The 18957-nt window shown below is 37.2% G+C and overlaps 1 protein-coding gene across 3 annotated transcripts in view; it reads left to right on the forward strand.

Annotated features, from left to right (window-relative positions):
* Positions 1 to 18957, forward strand: part of LOC127454132 (raftlin-like) — a 183156-nt gene that overhangs the window by 75582 nt on the left and 88617 nt on the right. The window lies entirely within an intron of this gene.

Raw genomic sequence — 18957 nt, forward strand, 5'->3', positions numbered from 1 at the left:
GCGGTCTCATATGCATCAAACCTAGTGGCGTGACCGGTGCCGAGGATGCCATATGCCCCAGGAGTCTCTGAAAGTGTTTCAGTGGAACCGCTGTTCTCTGCTTGAACGACTTAAGGCAGTTCAGCACCGACCGTGTGCTCTTGCTCGTGAGGCATGCTATCATCGAGACTGAGTCTAACTCAATGCTGAGAAAAGAGACGAAGCGAACATATTGAGCCGTGCCGGGGCAAGATGTGTTGTATAGCCTCTGTCTGCTTCCTCACCGCCGAGAACTGCTGGGCGAAGTCCTCGATGGTGTTGCCGAATAGGCCGATCTGGGAGATGGGGGCATTGAGAAAGCGAACCTTGTCCGTGTCCCTCATCTCGACCAGATTCAGCCACAGGTGGCGTTCCTGGACCACGAGGGTGGACATCACCTGCCCGAGTGCTCGTGCCGTGACCTTCGTCGCCCGGAGGGCGAGGTCGGTCGCCAAGCGCATTTCCTGCATCACATCGGGATCAGGACTACCCACGTGCAGTTCCTTTAATGCCCTGGCCTGGTGTACTTGCAGGAGAGCCATGGCATGCAGGGCAGAGGCAGCCTGATCAGCGGCACTGTAGGCTTTGGCCGTCAGAGACAACGTCGTCCTACAGGCCTTGGAAGGGAGTGCCGGGCGATCCCGCCAGGTGGCTGTGCTTTGTGGGCACAGGTGCACCGCAACCGCCTTATCCACCTGAGGGACCTCTGTATACCCGTGGGCCACCCCGCCATCGAGGGTAGTGAGTGCGGACGAGCTGGGAGGTCAGTTTCAGGCAGAAAAAGGTGCCCTCCACGACCTCGTCAGCTCGTCGTGCACTTCCGGGAAGAAAGGACGGGGGAGGATGGAAGGTTCCACTCCAACCCGACATGCGTGGCAGCCCAGGCAAGCATGGCGGTCATCTTGCTGTCAGCCTCAGACTGGGTGGGCCGACCCGAAGGTGGCAGCCCAGTCGATTCCTCGGCGTCTGACATCGCCAGTACGCTCTCCAATGCAGCGATCGAGCACTCATCCCACTCCGTAGCTCAGAAAGCAACACTAAGATGGCCCTGGGGCAAGCTGGTCTCCTCTTGGAACTCGCCAGGGGCAAACCAGCGTGCTTGGGAATGGGAGGTCCGCAGGGATTTACCTGGCGGGCCCATTGAAGCCCCCAAATCGCCTCCAGTGCCAGCCGGGAGGTAGAAGGCAAGGTGTGGGGGGCAGCTAGAGTGGCTTTCCCCCGGAAAAAGGAAAGCCGCGACCGCAACGTTGCCATGGTCATATTCTCGTAATGAGAACATGAACCATCCACGAACGCTGCCTCAGTGTGATTATGACCCAGACACGTGAGGCATGCCCGTGGCCATCGGAAGAGAGATAGCGACTGCATCCAGGAATCACACAAAGACAGAAAGGCATCTTGAAAAAGACGCGTCTTTAAAAAGACATTCACGTCAATGTGTTTGCTCTAATAGAGAAAATATACTCTTTGCAGGAATATAAACTTTCTTAGCGCTGTCGAAGCACCCAGTGGCGTAATCTGAACAGATCTGTGCAGAAGGAGAGAAAAGCCACTGGAATGTGCCGTATATCCAACAGCAAACGCTTCTTGGGAGGTGAATGGACTGGTAGTAGAAGACAGCTTGCTGACACACAAACGCTCGGCTCTGAAGAAAAAATCTGAATGAGTGGTTGCGAGCCAGATCCTTTTATACCCGTATGTCCGGGGGAGTGGCATGCAAATTCCACTTGCCAATTCTCATTGGCCTTTTCTCAAAGATCTGAGGTGTTTGGGGCAAGGGCGACCCCTAGTGTCACTACATCGACACAACGTCGAGTGAGTGATAGAAGGGGAACTAAAGTTTCGTCTTCAGTGTGCAAAATTACATAGTAATATAAATATTATTTTTAAACAACAACAACTGATTAGCGTTAGCAGTCAATTTCATTTAGTTGGCGAAATGGTGCTTTTAACATTATTTGCGGCAGTTTTCCGAAATACAGGCACATCAGCCAACTTTCTCTCAAATTCATCCTGTAGAGTTGAACTGTCACACGTTGGGATGTGCATATAGCCCCATATTTATTATTGAAATATACATTACTACATAGAAATTGTCAGGATCTTACTATGAGTCATAAGTAAAGAATGCTTATATTGCACTGTTTGTTACAAAATTTCACTTTGTTTATTGTTAAGAATCGAGAAAATGATTACAAAATTTCTGGAATCAAACAGCACTAAGTTAAATCACTGTAATGAATGACCTCAAATGGCTTTTATAAAATGTATACAATAAATATGATAATAAATAGTTAGATGTATTATCAATGTTAATTGAAATAAACAATTTTGCCACCATAGTTTGTATTCTATTTGTAAATAGGCTATTTATGATTGCCAAGCAATATAGAATGTGTCATCACAGATGTGCGTTTATTTATTATTGACAATGGATTTGAATACGGCTAATTTAGAGCAAAAGTGTTCAAAGTTAATGGCATCAGATCTTTTTAAAAGATATTCAGTGTTTTGTTCGAAACACTTAAAAGCAAATAAAATAGATATTCAAAGAGCATATAATGCATATTCCACTTTGTTTTCTGACATATTTGTGCAATAATCAGTATTTATGACTTTTGAACGGACAGAAATTCTAATTGCAAAGTCTATACACATTTCCACTCATTTCTTTTGTGTTGTCCGTACACTACTGTGTGTTTATTTGAGTTTTTCCAATGGCTGTTTATTATTGTGATATAAACTATTTTAGATAAACCCATTCCTGAACGACACATAACAAAGGTAATTGTGATTCAAGCGAACTGTGGCTTTACATGCATCTTTCGTGTTTAAGTGGGCAGAATAAGCTGCATATTAGACTAGACTTTATGACTATGGTCAAAAGTCTGGTTTTGCAAGATCCAGCCGCTTTTCAGTCCGTCGCACAAAGAGTTGGTGAAGGTTGAAGAGCCGCTCAATAATCCTAATGCAAAAAACAGTGGCAGGGACTGAAAGTCACATCCACTCCCTGCCTGCAGCACGGCTGGACCGCTGTCACAGAGTCCAGACCAGCTTGGCTGCAGTGACAGCGTAAAGGGCACAGAACAAGAGAGGGCCGGTGGACATCGAGCTATCGTCCACCCACACACACACACACTCCACGGGCAGCTGCCACTTGCCAATTCGCCTGAATCTGTGTGTTAAGTGTCAGGCTTCAGGCATGTATCTGGCCCCATTGACCTCTCAGAGGAGATCCACTCTCCCCGGAGCAAGGAAAAGGGAGGTGATGGTGGAGTCATGGTCTAGTTTATGGCCTCTCTTACCTCCTTTTCCACGCATTTGTGCAGGTGCCTGGTGTTCTGCTGGGGGATCTACAAACCTCTTTCAGATCACATAGAAAAAGGCAACGTCCACACTCATATGTTTTAATTACGTTTACGCCTCTCATCCACACTAGAACAGTGTTTTACTCCAACAAAAACATTACATTACTGCATACATTGGAAAAGGATGACGTTTGGAAACTGAAACCGGAGTTTTCTGATGAAAATGGATTTATACGTATTTTTGTCTTTCTTTCCAGTAAAATATCTAAACATCATTTGAACATGATTCGTTTACTTGACAAGCAAATTGACATAAGATTAAGTCATGTTTTGAGACAAATCTAACATTATTTAGTGAGGTGTACGCTTAGAAAACGATAAAAACGATTTGTCAAATGAGTAAGAAAAATAAACTTCTTTTACCTTTTTTGTTTTTTTTTAGCACAAACCTCACAAAACTTGGTTACATTTCTTGAAAAACAAATATTAATATCTTATGTCATTTTACTTCTTTAATAAATTATTTTTATAGTTGTCTTTCAGTGTTAACATTCAAAATAATTTTATTTAGCATCCTTGTGTGAACACAAACTGATTTTAATGGTCAGGAGGTATTTAAATACTGTATTTGGGTCATTGACAAATACGGTTGTCTGAGGTGATAGAAATATATATATATATATATATATATATATATATATATATTTTAAATCTAGTTTAAAACATATTTCAAGTTTGTATACATGTAATCATTGAGTTCATGTTGTTTTTGCAAATTTATGAAAAACAAAATTTTCTACAAACAAAATAACAATTTAATGACTTTAAAAATGTCATGTGGTGTAACCAACAAGTAATAGGTATTCAATAGTTGCCTTGCACCTTGAAAACATGAGTGTATGCAACTCAATCCTTAATTTAAAAGAAAATTTCAAACATGTTTTATGGTGATTTATTTATTTATTTTACAAATATCATGAATTTTTAAGTGAGGAATATCAAGTTTTCTCAGGGTTACACCAAATGTCCTAAACCAAATGTGCCTTTTCATACAAATGTCAAATTATTGATATTTAATGATATGACAAAATAATGATTTGTTTTTAAAACTTCACACACAGAGGTCTTTATTATTAGGTGTTTTACTATTTTTGTCACATTACAACAAAATTGCTACCTACATGTTGGTTATACCACATGACATTGAAATGGCTGACTCCAGATATATATAAAATTTTAAATAAAATTGTTTCACTGCTTATTTTCTTAAGAAATGATAATAAAGATTATTCAGCACAACTCATGCCAACATTTCTTTTTTTCCAGAATTTCAGCTTTTAATGAGACTTTTTTTTTTTTTACTGTCTCCAGACAGTTACACCACATGACGTTTGTGACTTAAAACCCCAGAAACAAATATCAAAATGACTTTGAACTTATTAATAAAAACATGAGAGCATGTTTATCACAGAAGAGGTGTGTTCAAGTAATGGTTTTGTGTGAACTGCATTTGTAATGTATTTTTTAATTATTTACTAGACATGGACAAAAAATGAGCATGATCTCATTGACCCATATATTTTATTTTTCAGTCTGTTTTAAGATTTGCACATTTCAATTGTACAGTTGGACAGATTTCCATCAAGCTGAATTGAGTAATCATTAAATGGTTTACAAATTAGAAATTAAAAATAAACGACAAATGTTTGATTCAAATTTATGAGTATGAGCTTTTTAAAACTTTTTTGCAACATTTGCTTTTGCATTAATTGATCTAATTTTATACTTAGAAAAGTTAAGCTTATCTAAATAAATCTAATTTAAACCATTTGTTTAAATCTTAATTTGTCAGGAATATTATTATTATTATTATTTTGAGCGTTTATTGAATAAAACTCACACATATGCTATTTATGAATAAAATTATGTAATTTTTTAGACAGACAGGGAAAATAAATTAGCTTTTTTTATTATAATGAACGTGATTTAAAAAAGAAATAAAATTATATTACTCGGTGCAGCTACTATCCCGCCCCCTGTTCTCTGATGTTAACAACTCCTGGTTCAAGACCAGAAGGTTTTATCGGCCAGTGCAGCACTGATATTTCTCGCCCTGAACCGTCTTTTTTTTAATGCAAATGCACATATCAGTTCTGGCTCTGATCTGTCCAATCTGTCCTCTTGCACCAGGACTCCTCAAGTACATTCCTGGCAAATGAAGGTTTAATGCAAAACATTAAGAAGGCAGGATTTCTCTCTATATTGCTGTTGATCTTTGATGGCTCTTCTCTTTCATGACAGAGTTATTTTCCACTTGGACGCAGCCCTCTGTGAGGGACAGAATGAGGTTGAGCTGTAAACTGTACTCTATTTCTCAAAGATTATACAGTTCAATGCATGTCAAGATGAACTCTTGGCATAAACTCCCCTCATGTTAACGTGTCATGCACTGACTGGCACGAACACCCCAGCTCAAGCAAATACTCATTATTAAAGACATATACACACTCAAGCACTCATCTTGAAGGAATAGTTCACCAAAATAATGAAAATTCTTTCAATATTTACACACTATCATGTCATTCCAAAACTGCATGCTATTGTTTTTTCTGTGGAACACAAAAGCAGAATTTGGGAAAATTTTCACACAGCACTTTTCCATGATAATTCATAGTGACTGACCATGTCTGTCGAGGACAAAAAACAAACAATAGTTTTGTCCAGATCTATTAAGTTATTCAAAAATACATTAAAAATGCAATTCACACAGAACATTTACTTGAAAACACATCTAATATGAACATAGTAGAGGTGTTCAAAGTCATTTTTATATTTTTTTTTCTGGAGCTAAAAGTAAAAAATGTCCTGTTGATGAAAAAAAATACAATAAAAGTCTCATTAAAATCTGAAATTCTTGAAAAAATAAATTTTGGCATAAATAATTTGGAATAATCCTTTATTATTATTTCTTACAAAATAAGCAGTAAAACTATTTTCTTTTAAACCATCAATATTTTTTAACAATATATTTTATAAAAAAAAAAAAAAAATGTAAAAAAAAAAAAAACAAGAGCCAAAACAGAGCAGACCCCTGTAGTTTTTTAGAAAGTATCAGATATTTTGACATTTTTATGAAAAATCACATTTTGTTCAGACTAGAGGCAGTAAACCTAAGAAAACTTCTTGATATTCTTGATTCAAAAATCGAAGCACATAATGTACTATCTGGCTAAAAACATGTTAGCTTTCCTTAATCAGATGACTTTATTGGAAATTATGTAGTATGTTGTCCAGCATCATGGAACGCTAAACCGATTGTATTAGGATTCAGATTGCTGCAACCAGAGGAGGAAGTCATCCAAATATGGGCAGAGAGGATTGTTCACTCTAATTACATATGGACACCAGATGGCCCCAAGTGCATGACGCAAACTCAATGATGGCTCAAATGACACAGAATGGAACTGAATGAGACCTTGTTACTCATGCCTGCATGCTTTAGAGAGAGAGAGAGCATACCTTTAGTCATTGTTGTATTTGCATGTGTAATTAGTTCTTCTGTACAATTATTGTTTTATTTGTTTGGAAAGGCTTTTGGACATTTGGAGACATTTTTGGACACTAGGATATCATTTATAATTATCATTTTGTAATGCTATAACTTTTGATTGCTTTGTCGTATCAACACAAAATTTTACTCAGTTACAGGTGACATTATTGGGAACAAAACAAAAGCAGCCTTATCTGCACCCTGAGATGTACAGTATGATGTCAAATCAGAAAAATAAGGAAAAAAGTTAATTTTTGGCTCAAGTTTTTGTGATTTTTCAGCAGTGAGAGTCTCATAATTTATCATAATCTATATAATTAAAAATGTGAAAAAGTTATCTTCAAAATGATACCAAACACTTGACCCTGCTTGTTTTTTTGTTTGTTTGTTTGTTTTTTTGTAGAGTTATAAGCCTTTAATTTTTGTTATGCCACTGAAACAGGAAATCTTTAAAAACACCTTCAGAGCTGAAAGGGTTAAAAACGTTTTTTGAAATCAATAATTAAGTTTAGTACACTCTAATTTATTCAAGGTGCAGGGAAAGTATTTTAATACCTTTTACTTGATGGTTACACCACTTGACATTTTTAACCCTAAAATGCATATGTAAGTCAAAATGAGCCAGCCGTCTAATTTTAAAGACATAATATTTACATGAATTGGTCTTTTCATCTAAAAATCCAGTTATTCTTCAATTAAGGTGTCTTTGACTATATGAACTGACTATTTTAACATTTATTTTAACATTTGGGTTTTTTTTCATTCTATGGGCGAGGAGACAAGAGGCCGTTCTTTTTGAATGGATGTCAATGGAGGAGATGCTTCATTATGCTGAATAAACTGCTTTTGTGAGGAAACAGCTCATCATTTAATAAATTGACCACCTGTCCACTAATCTTCAGCATGTATTGCACTAAACAATCCTTTTAGTGTGAACTATGTGTGGAGTTTACTATGATAAAATTACAGTTTTGTAAGAGAAGACACGGACAATTTTGCGACAGGTTCAGTAGGTGTCAGATTACTGCTCTCCCCATTCATTTGTATGGTATCTGCATACTGTGACTTACTTTCATAACACGTTAGTTGACCGTTACTCTCTCTCCTATGATAAAAACGTGGAGGTTTTTATTTCAGTGTAGAAGATCTCTGCTTATGATGTGCTTCCCACTCCGGAAAAGCTGGTCGCGCCACCGAAGAAGATCCTACCGAGAAGCCGGTCGCTACATGACTCAAAGTGATTATTAAACCGCAAAGGCTGCTATTTAATTAAATAAGTGTGTATTATGTTTGTGCCTCGTCCCACTGTTCACTGTCATCTGGTTCAAACAAAACGCTCGATACAACACTCTCTCCACACATTCACAAGTGCTCACATTTGCAGCGCGCCACTCATGCAAACTATAGATTTATCTCATTAAATCACAGCTTTTGTGGTAAAGTAATCTCACTAGGACATAATGTGATTCTAATTTAAGTGCTGAACGTTTATGTAATGACATTCGTATGCCAGATGGTATCGGTTTTTGGTATCGAAGCATTTTTTACGAGTATGAGTACCAGTACATGAGCATGGTATTGGATATCCCTCATTTTTTGTAAAAAATAAAAATGCTATAAATGTTTTTCAAAAATGTGTGAAACCAACATGGACACAAAGATTACATTTCTACAATCTTGACACATCTTTTAAACTTAATAATTTTTTTTAAGTGGTCATGACATAAGGAATCAAATTTCCCTTGATCTTTTGACATATAAGAGGTCATTGTACTATAAAAACATACTGCAAGTTTCAGAACTCAAAACTTCCTCCTTAATAGAAAAAGAGCATTTATTTAGATCAAGCTGCAAAATCGGCTCGTTTGGAATTCATGGAACTTGTGACGTCACAAGGACCGAATACATCTGCATATGCAATGCCTATTTTTTCCGTCATTGCACCATTGGCCCCGCCCACTGGTTTTCAGTCAGTCACACAGTTGAAGTGGAGAGAGATGGGGCCTGTCATGGGAGATTCATCTTAAATGTACTTACACAGGACACCTTCATGTGCCTGTCTGAATTTAAATGATTTTCTACATAAACATGCACAGACAGACGTCTTTGACCGCTTGATACATATCTCGGTCCACTTTTAAAAGATGCGGTGTCAAGTTATAACTGGACGCGTCATGGACGCGTTCTTTTGCTCATCTGCGCTATTTTTAGTTGTTGGTGTATGAAAGCATGAATGATACTGGAAACAGGATGTGGATGTGTCTTTAGCGTATTTTAGAGTGGATTGTATGTTTGGCTCATAACATACCAGTCAATTCAAGCTTTGAAAAAGTAACTGTTTTTGAAAGATGGGGCAGTTAAAAACACTTGGACGCGATCGCAAAAAACATGAGTAAATAGTTTAATTCATGAATATTTCATATGTCATGACTGTGTGATAGTTTATGGTGCTGACATCCTGTTTACACCGGGTGCATCTGTTGACACGACGCAACGGCTTGAGGCTGCCTACACCGGGCGCGTCGACATGAACTTTCTAAACCATTTAATTGTGGTGTTGGCAGTAGTAGCACCAGTGCGTGCAGCACAAAATGGAAAGGGACATCTGCGATGCACCGCAACGGATGCATCCATGGTAGACAGCATCATTGATTATAATGGGTTCTATTGCTTTTGACGTGACTCTCGCGTCTGGTGTAGACAGAATGTGAGGGTTAACAGTAGTGCTTGAGATGAACAATTTAATATATTCGGATACAATGTGTTGGATGTGCGTTATGTGTAAACCCTGACATTTAGTTTTATAATGTTGTTGAGCTGGTTCATTCTGATTGATTCAAAAATGGCTGAATTTGAGGGGCTGCCTGATGTTAGCCAATCAGAACAGTGGGCAGTTGAAAATGGGCATTTACGTTGAAGTTTTAAGGAGGCGCTTGTGCCAAAACACCTCCTTAAAATGCGATTTTTAGAGAACTTAAATTTTGACCTGTTTCTAACCTAAAGCTATCTTGTGGCTTTAAAAGACTTGCAGTTTACCGAACGAGTTGTATGCACTCATTTTATGATGCTTTAATGGTGTTTTTGCCCTTTTTGGTTTGTGTACATTCTTAAACGTTTTTTCCTGTTGTGTTGCATGAAAGAAAGTCGTTTGGCTTTTGAACAACCCAATTTGTATTTTTAGGTGAACGATTCCTTTCAGTCATGTTTTGTGCATCGAGTAGGCATGATTTAAGACTGATGGGGAAGTTTTGTTCATACTGAAGGCTTCTATTCCTCTTCAAGGGACAGAGAGTAATGGAAGGCCAAGAGCAAAACGTAAAAAGAAAGAAGATCAGAGTTGCACTATGTGTATGTGGATGTGTGTGCGTGTTGGGAGAGATCATAGTATCGAGACTACTGCCAACCTTTGATGGCTTTGGCAGAGCTGCCTTGCTTTATCTCTGGCGTCTGTCACCGTGGAGACAGTTGCTTGCATCAGCAGCAGCCCTGAGTGATAAACCTGCAAAAAGAAGAACGTGAGAGGAGAGATATCAAACAGGGCACAGCTCTACTCCTTCCTTGCCAATCCTGGGAATCAAGAGACGAGAGGGAGGAAAGTGTGGATAAAAGAAACACCTTAATGTAGCCATTCCTCACTCTCTGTAACAAACAGACCCGGAAACATTCAGGTGTGAAGACAAGAGACCACAAGAGAGGAAGAGGACAAGAAAGAGGAGGAACAGGAATGAAAGAAAGAGATAAAAGATAACCTGATCTTGATCAAGCTGAAATGGTAGAAGACATCCCTGAGGAAATGCTCAGAGGTAGCTCTTTCATATTTCATGAGTGTTGGATTTTTTTTATGAAATCTGAGAAGCAGGAGGCCAGCAAAACTCTCCATTTGATTTAAGTTTCACAAACCTAACAATTTAACATTGCTTTCAAAAAGGCTACACATCACACGCAATCTAATTAAGTGAAGAAGCGAGTTGATCATATACAATATATACTGCATATATAATATTACGTTATTGCTCATTTTTTAATTACATTATTAATTTTTTACACATCTTGATAGTAAAGTCATTTAAAATAAACATGCTTGTTTCCTTAACGTTTGGCCATTTCATCCCAGGGGTCTATTTTCATAAAAACTAACGATTTTAAACTTTTTTTTCATTTTGGTATCTGAAGGTATTATTGAGTCAAAATTAGAAACTTTTTTACATGCCTTAATCATCTATTTTTGGTACATGTAAAAGGCTTTTTATCTGCAAATTTGACTGTTTTAGCCTTGTCCCAGACCCAGACTTTCAATATTAACCCTCCTATTGCGTTCAGAATCTGCATACACCTTTTGCATTTGCCGGTCAATTTTGACCCGGTGGAATTCAAGCTTATAAATCATTCATAACCCGATGGTTTCCATCTAAAACTATATTGTATGTCATTAATAAGTTCTTAACTGTTCATACATGTAAAAAGATTGATATTGTTGGCATGTTAACTGACAAATATAAAAGCTATTAATTAATATGCCATTTTTAGAAATAATAAATTAAAAAATGTAGAAATTCTTTGATATTTCAAAATATTCATTAGCTACAGAAAAACCAGTGTGATACATGTGAAGACATATTTTTTTTTATCAACATTTTTGTCAAATGTTATCTAAATATAACATAATAAACAATGTATATTTACATCTAATGTGAGAATTACTAGTAATTTGAATGAATTTCCTATTACTTCTAAATGTTCAATCCAACTTGGTGGTCAAAAGTTATGAAACCAACATATTTGTTTTCAAATAAACATCATCGAAACAACTTTTTAAGCAAAATCGATTCTATATACTTACATGAATTGCCGCAAGCTGGTTGTGCATCAGATGGCTGCAGAGTAAAATGTGAACAGTTTCCTCTTTCAAGCCATATTTAGACTAATGTGTGCTTGAACAAAATCTCACCACACCCCCTTTAGACAGTAGTACCTTTGATTTAGTTTATTTGTTATGTTTGTTACATCTGTCACGTATGTTTTGTACAGGAATGTGTGTGTGTCTGTGTGTGACTGGATGTGTTTGTGTGTGTGAAGTCCCAGTGAGAGACAAAAAAATGTGTAAGAGAGTTTGGGAAAGAGGCAAAATGTAAGTGAAGTGTTTATAAGAAAAAACATAATTTATAGATGTACAAAACAATCTACGTAATATCATGTTTAAAGCCACAATTCATGAAAAAGATGTAACTATTCTTTTAAATGGTTATAAATAGTACTTTGGGGTATTTAAATAGGAGGGTTAAAATATGAAAATCCATTATAAAAGTACAAATTATTATATATGTTTAAAACTATGATCATCTTAACACAGAGTATAATAAACATAAGCCATTTCAATATTTCATGTGTATTTAATATTTCATCAGTTTACACAAAATTACAACTATCACCCATTTGTGGCGTCATTTCCACCACACCAAACAATTTTGCACCTAGAAAGTTTTTTCAAACGTTAGTGTACTTGTTAAACAAGTGGACAGAAGTGTCGAGAACATGCTTAGGATGAAATATGAGACAAGAGATATTTGAGGAAAACAAAGAAAAATCAAGGTAAATGTCACTTGTGAGCAGAATATTTTTACTGTGTGTCATTTCCAATCAAGCTGTAATTTTCCAAATTACGCCAAAACTGTGAAAGTATAATTTATGTTTTTAGGATGCATAAAATGTTAGCTATGAAATTAAACATATGAAACATTAAAAATGTCATTTCCATCAGTTTTGATTTCAGTCATTTTCAAAGTTGAAGAATCACCCATAAACATTCATCTCTAAATCTTATAGAGATTTGTAGTAGGGATGGAGCAGTGTTTAATATTCACTCAGAGTCTCTGGATCCAGTCCCAGTTCTCCCACATCAGGATTAGCTTCGCTCTAAAGATGCTGTGCGTGGGGCCGTGCTGGAGAACCAATGTGACATTGCTACAATTTTCCCTCCAAAACCCACCCTAACTACAGTGCCAATACAGGAGCTCTACCTGACCTTTGGCACATGCAGATGTGAACAGCGTGACTGTGAATGAGTACTGTGGTCATACGGATTAGTGCTGGCAGTGAGGGCTCATTTTAACATGATTTGCTGGGCATTACTCATAACCTAGCGGCGAATGTGCGAATCTCACAGAATAGCTGACTCCCTTTATAATTCCAAATGTCAACTGTCAAGCCCCCCATGTTCAATTTTTAGTTACAGTTCCACTTCGGTGACGAGGGTGGATGATTTATGCATCATTTTTTGATAATTGCGAAGCACCTCGTAGGGATGCTGGTACAGACCAAAAGCCATTAAGGCCGATATGCTTCAGTAACATTATTTATGGCTCTGTAAATAAGCTGACATCAAGAGTGATACATTATTAATGCAGTGATTTAAGATAGGTTTGATGGATAGAAACGCAGGTTGTTGTCATGGCAATGCCACCTTAGGTGGGGCATGCAGTCGCACACACACAGCTGGATATGGCCTCGGGACCTGGAAATGTTTTCCGTGATGCCTATCTGACAACATTAGTGATGGTGGCACTCCTGTGGGCAAACTCGTGAAAACACACACACAGACTAAGATCATCTGCAGGCCATTTGCCAACAGTGCAACCCAGCTGTGTTTAAGATCCGTGTCTTGGAAAAAACCTTTGAGCAAATGAAATCTAAAGTACTTTTAAATGTGTGTTGCTTTAAGATTTTATTCCCAGAGGCAGGACTCCTGCATGGAAGCATCTGGATCTTTTTTGTAGGAGTTACTGCAGTTTAACTAGCTAAAGAATTCCTACAAATACGTTGGATTGCTGTTTTGTAGGTACAATACAGCCGTAGGAAAGACAGAAATCACAAATGAGAGCCCTTTAATATCTCAGTTGTTTCACATAGACAGCAATGAGATTAATTGGAGATCAAATGCTTATCTGCTTCTTATATATTTCTTCTTAGAAAACAACCCCAGTAATCTAACATGTGTCTCCTCTAGAGATCTTAACTATGTCTTAAACTGTGCATAGATTTAGCAAAATCCCAAAGTCTGAAATCTGAATTTGAACTCAAACATTTCTCATCAACTTTCCAAAAACCAAATGATCTGAGGTATGCTATCCACATACATTTTATAGCTTTATACTCTTACTTTATGTCAGCAGTTGTGTCTCAATCGTGCCTCTTTCTATTTTCTCCAAAGGAATTTTAGGAGAAACATCTGAGACAAAGTTGCTACTTTAGTGAAACATTACTGAGAACTCCATTAAGTCTCCCGAACTATGGAAGAGCAACCTTTCTCTGCTAAAAAAAAACACAAAAAAAAAAACAGTTTAACCAGCCTAAGCTGGTTTAAGTACTCACATATTGTCATATCACGTCTCAAGCTTTAAGTACAAATAACACAGAAACAGTTCTTGGTTCATTTCGCGTCGGACTTGGTGAAATGAATGACTTGCGTTTCAGTTAGTTTCTCATTCACTCAGAACCAGCTGATATGAGTCATTTGTTCATGTGGCAGCAATGTATGTTTTGCTGTGTAGATTCAAAAGAACTGGCTCATAAGAGTTGTTTATTGGGGAGTCGGACCACACTTGTTGCGTTGTATGTTTTGCGCTGTAGATTCAAAAGAACTGAATCAAAAGAGTTGTTCAGTCGGGAATAGGGCAACACTGGCGGCAGTGTTAATTCAAAAGGACTGACTCATAAGAGTCATTTGGTTGGGATCGGACCACACTGGTCGCACTGTATGTTTCACGCTGTAGATTCAAAAGAACCGTCTTATAAGAGTTATTCGTTAGGGAATCGGAACACACTGGTCGCGCTCTAGCTTTTGCGCAACAGATTCAAAGGAACCGGCTCATAAGAGCCATTTTTTGAAGGAATTGGACCACACTGGTTGCGCGGTATGTTTCGTGCTGTAGATTCAATAGAACTGGGTTATAAGGATCTTTCATTTGGGTATCGGGCTACACTTGTCACTCTGTAGATTCAAAAGAACCGGCTCATAAGAGCCATTCGTTGGGGAATCGCACCACACCTGTCGCACTGTATGTTTCGCACTGTAGATTCAAAAGAACTCATAAGAGTCATTTGGTGGGTAATCGGACCACACTGATCGCACTGTATGTTTTGCACTGTAGATTCAAAAGAACTCATAAGAGTCATTTGTTGGGTAATCGGACCACACTGATTGCACTGTATGTTTCGCACTGTAGATTTAAAAGAACTCATAAGAGTCATTTGTTGGGTAATCGGACCACACTGATCGCACTGTATGTTTCGCGCTGTAGATTTAAAAGAACCTCTCATATGAGCCATTCGTTGAGGAATCGGACCACACCTGTCGTAGAGTATGTTTCATGCTGTAGATTCAAAAGAATCGTTTCATAAGGCTTATTCGTTAGGAAATCAGACCATAATGCTCTGTTTCGCATTGTAGCTTCAAAGGATTAGCTCATAAGAGTCATTTGTTGGGGAATCTGTCCACACTGGTTGCACTCTATGTTTCGCACAGTAGATTAAAAGGAACTGGCTCATAAGAGTCATTTGTTGGGGAATCGGACCACGCTGGTCACGCTGTATGTTTCACGCTGTAGATTTAAAAGAACTGTTTATAAGAGTTATTCATTGAGGAATTGGTCCACAATGGTCACGCTCAATGTTTTGCATTGTAAATTCAAAAGAACCATATTATAAGAGTTATTCGTTAGGGAATCAGAACACACTGGTTGTGCTGTATGTTTTGCGCTGTAGATTCAAAACAACCGGGCCCGTATTAACAAAGACTTTTATCTTACCACAAGGAGTTCTCCAAAGAGTTCCTAGTTAGGAGTTTTTGCTTAAAACCTATTCACAAAACTGCTAAGAGCAAGTCTTACTAAAGAAATATTAATATAAGTGTAAGGTGGAGTTGACCTCGTTGCTATGGATGATGTCACGTTTTATGAGCGTGCTCTTTTAAATCGCCCAGGGAACCGCTTTTTGTCAGTAAAGACAGATACATATGATATATACAGTATATATATATATATATATATATATATATATATATATATATATATATATATATATATATATATACTGTGTGTGTGTATATTCAAAAGAACCGTCTTATAAGAGCCATTCGTTGGGGAATTGGACCACACCTGTCACACTGTATATTTCACGCTGTAGATTCAAAAGAACTGACTCATAAGAGTCATTAATGCGGGAATGAGGCTACACTGGTCACAGTGTAGATTCAAAAGAACCATCTTATAAAAGTTCATCATTGTGGAATCGGACCACACTGGTCATGCTATATGTTTCGCACTGTAGATTCAAAAGAACCATCTCTTGAGATTCAATAATTCAGGAATCAGACTACACTGGTCGCTGCTCATTCAATAGCGGTGTTAACAGGAATAACTGACAGAGTTTTACGAGGACATTTTTTTAGGTTACAAACTGGTAATTACAAGGGTATTATGCTATAAATGTGGTTTATGAGGACATTTCTAGTGTCCCCATAATTCACATCGCTTAAAAAACATACTAAATGATGTTATTTTGAAAATGTAAAAATGCAGAAAGTTTTTTGTGAGGGTTAGGTTTAGGGGTAGGGTTAGGGTTAGGGGATTGTATCTATAGTTTGTACAGTATAAAACTCATAATGTCTGTGGAGAGTCCTCATAAGGATAGCTGCACCAACGTGTGTGTGTGTGTGTGTGTGTGTATTTGTGTGTGTGTACCAGAGGTGAGTCAGGCCCTGCTGCGCTGTGACTTTGGCTGGATTGAGTTCTGGGTTGGTGGGTTTAATCTTTGTCCCAAATGCCATAAACATCACAGAGGATGGGGGGATAATACGCTAGAATGGGCATCGCTAGGATCAACAGTAAGACCTGCTCACGTGTATCTTTGTGGTTTTCTTCCATAGAGAAACAAACAGCCTGTCTGTACTGATTATTCATAAGTACACAGTCAAACCACACTACCACTGTTCCCTTGAGTTTATGTAGAAGTTTTGTTCACTATTTTATCTATATTCAGCATAATATGTTTTTATTTATTATTATTCGTTTCTGTCGTAGCATTGGAAAGTCCCAAAAATTCTAGTGAATAACAGATAAAAAATAATCAAATATTGCTGTTTAATTATGTATTGATATATTGATACATATAAATAAATGCAATTAAATAAATATAATTATTTCATGAAGCCATTGAAAAATTGTAAGTGGTACTAATTTAACGAAATTGTTTTAAATCCAACGATTGATGTTTGGTCTGAATTATGATTATGCAGAGTATACTGAATATCATCAATCAGGATTTTTTTTTTTTTCTCACTGAGCCCTACCAGCATTCATACAGTTTATTTCACATATTTAATGACTAAAATAATTTTCTTTGTTTTGTTACAGACAGTAAATGGCCTTAAATTGTCTTTTTAAAATTTTCATTAAAAAGTCTTCAAATGTCATAAGGAATCAACATTCTTGTCATCAAACAATTCATCCCCCAAGAAATATAGTTCCTTTGCCTAATAGTAGGCTGTTTATGGTTGCCAAGCAACATCAACTTGGTGAATTATGCTGCTTTCGTATCGTGTTAAAATTACGATAATTGCGAGATGACGATGCTGAGATTCATCTTGGAGAACACTGCAAAAATTCAAACTTCCATTTTGTCAGACAAACTATATTTTAAAAGTTGATTGAACTTTCTAATGTAGAAGATAGTTTATCATTGCTTATCATTGCCACTAATATGCTATCACAGCTTGATACTTTGACAAGAAATATTTTCTTATTTAATGTATTTATGTATTATATGTAAATATTGTTAAGGAATATTTTCGTCAGGATGTTGGATTGCTCTATTGACCTTACTAATTGACAACATAATGCACAATAACTGCACAGGATTGTCCATTTAGTGGATTTTCTGTGGAAACTCTGTGAACTTCTGGGAAGTGGAAACTAAGTCTGATAACGCCAGGGCTCACGTCCTCTGACCTCAGAAATAATTTGTTTCTGTTGTAACATAACATAACGGCAAAACAGATCCATGTGTGGCTTTGTTGCTGATTACTGCAAAATATTTAATCACTACATTAATTCACCTCTATATGTTCTAGTAAAATGTTTAAGAACAAAGAAAGCGCTCCAGGTAACAGTGGCTATAATAAAATGTTAATATCAAACAAAGGTGTATGTAAATAACATGAACACGAAAAGTTGGAGTTTTCATAGAATTCCAATTTTACAATGTTTAATTACGAATTCTACGCAGACGTTAACCCTTTATTATACAGGTTTCTGAAATACATGATTCTGATTGGTCAATGGCACCATCTAGTGGTCTGATATTTCTAAGTAACAACTGCACATCCGGGGTTTAAGACATATCAGACCGGTCATCCGGGTATTGCAAGTCTTCTTTCCTACTTGTATCACTTTGAGATCTCTACAAGTAAGCTAATAAAATAATTTAAACTCTTATTAATGCTTTATGTACATTTTGTTTAATTATTTGGCAAGTAGTCTAGTAATAAGCGGGATAATGAGCAGTCAGATTGTCATTTTCGCAAAATAAACACCAACAGAACTCTGACGCAAACCGGAGGTGGAATTCAGCTCTTCAGCGATTTCTTTCTTCTCACATAATAACATAATTCAACACAAATCAATATTTCTTGTCCATTTACTTATTTATTTAGCAAGTAGTTTAGTAATAAGCGGGATAATGAGCAGTCAGATGGTCATTTTCACAAAATAAACACTAACAGAACTCTGACGCAAACCGGAGGTGGAATTTCATAATTACGGTAATTCTGACATGGCGTGAACACACCATTAAGGCAGGGTGCACGGTCACAGGTGTGCTTTAATTTTACAGCAGCTTCCATTGCAGCTCATCCAAACAGAAGTTAGAGTTGGAATTATCAGTTTTATAATAAAGCAATAAGCAATATACAGTACTGTGCAAAAGATTTAGGCACTTGTGAAAAATGTTGCATAGTGAGGATGTCTTCAAAAATAATAACATAAATAGTTTTCATTGATCAATTAGTGTCATACAAAGTCCAGTAAA

This window comes from Myxocyprinus asiaticus, chromosome 16 (genome assembly GCF_019703515.2).
Source record: "Myxocyprinus asiaticus isolate MX2 ecotype Aquarium Trade chromosome 16, UBuf_Myxa_2, whole genome shotgun sequence".
Taxonomy (NCBI): Eukaryota; Metazoa; Chordata; class Actinopteri; order Cypriniformes; family Catostomidae; genus Myxocyprinus; species Myxocyprinus asiaticus.